The sequence below is a fragment of the Octodon degus genome, unplaced genomic scaffold (genome assembly GCF_000260255.1).
Source record: "Octodon degus isolate 3935 unplaced genomic scaffold, OctDeg1.0 scaffold00037, whole genome shotgun sequence".
NCBI lineage: Eukaryota > Metazoa > Chordata > Mammalia > Rodentia > Octodontidae > Octodon > Octodon degus.
The window spans coordinates 1,864,375-1,866,300 of NW_004524613.1; positions in this window are offsets into that span (position 1 = coordinate 1,864,375).

Below are 1,926 nucleotides of genomic sequence, written 5' to 3' on the forward strand. Positions count from 1 at the left end.
AACTGGCCCCTCTATAAGCCCCAGTCTGTTCCAGTTTCCACCTTTTTCCAATTTCACCAATGGATCCATTCAACCACAAATATAATCTCTTAACCCATTCATCTCAAACCATTATCACAACCTAATCCTTCCTTTTCCAGCTCTTCCATGTTTATTTTTCTACCATTTCTCCAACCCAATAGTTTAAATCCTCTCAGAACTACCATTCACACTTCAATGTCTGAAGGAATCTTACATTCATCCTGAAAGTCCTCAACCTGAACTTGATTCCTCACACCTAACCCCTATTCCAAGCTTTCATCCAATGACATTGCCACCCTAAATCGCTCTACATTGATACTTTGCACCACTCTGCCCACAAGCGCCAAATTCTTAATAGGACATTAGAAGTACAAAGCCAATAAGACAATGGGCAGGATATGAACCAAAAAGTAAAATTCCTAAGTTGCCTACCAGGCCATCAAAATTGTAATACTACATAAGCAGGACCCCCAGCATTTTTTAAGAGAGTTTGAAATTACCTGAGCTCTTATGAATGAGGATCAGAAAGATGGCAATAGTCAATACAGAGGGCTTCATGACTGACCCGTCCTGAGAGAATGAAGGTTTGTGCACAAACGACTGACTGGAGATCTTTGCAACAGGGCAATGCTCTGCCTTTATTGGTTTCAGAAGTATGCCAGCATTGTGGGCAGTGAATTAAGAGGAAAGAGACAGGCCGGAGGTCAGCCAGGCAGAAGGGCAACATGGATTACACATCCCAACGGGCTGTTCTGCTTGAGTGTAGGAGTTGTGCCAGCACCCACACCGACATGGGCCTTCTTTCCTAGTAAAGAGACAAAGCAAAATCAGAGCAGCTTTATATTTTTTGTAAGACAAAGAAGAATAAATGAATCAATTAATTATATGATAAATAAATCAGTAAGTAGTCAAAGGAAATAAAGAAACAAAAATATTGTCTTCATCTTCCTGTCAGGAGTGTATTATAGTAATCACTTACTGACTAGTCTTTTACTAATTATCAAGACTATTTCAAGGTAATAAAATATTATTAAAAACAAAAAAGAAAACAGAGAAGGTTGTATGAAGGATGTTGGAAAAAGGGGAGAGAGAAAGAAGATAACAAACAAAAATAAATTCTACCCTGGCTCTACTATAGACCAGTCTACACAAAATGCTACAGAGCAAACATAATTCAGTCTTCATTAATCTCCTATTATTGATATAGTATCATAACTGTGTAAGGGTAAGAAAATATGAAAAACACAGAAATTCAGAGAAGGAAATTTTTTATTTTAGAGATAATAAAAAACAATTAAAATGATACAGGATATTTGTTGAAACTGTACTTTCGATTTGATTTGAAACTGTCTCATTGCTATATGTTTATCAATAAAACTTTGAAAAGAAAAAAAAATAAAATGATACAGGATTTCAAAGCAAAATGATAGTAAATTAATAATGGTTATTATTTGCATATCATCTTCAAAGTAGTTGCTCAGATTACCAGACAGAAGCATGTAAGATTGATAAACACCAACTGTGCCTTTTAAAGAACTAATAAAAATTAGTAGTACAATTATCTTAGCAATCTTGTATAGGTAGATCTGTCCATAGCTACCATTATAATTTGCATCTGGAAAATTCCCAATATATCATATATGAAAGACTTAGTCACAAGTTTGTGGCACTGTTGGGAGGTGGTGGAACCCTTGGCAGGTGGAGCCCTGGGAGAAGGACATGAAATCATTGCATGCAAGCCCTTGATGGATTACTGGGACCCTGCCCCTTTCTCTGTCTCTCCTTGCTTCCCTGCCACCGTGAAGATGTAAAGGAAAGGATGCTCTTACATGCTTTTTTTTAAAATTAATTTTTATTTATTTATGTGTGTGTGTGTGTGTGTGTGTGTGTGTGTGTGTGTGTGTG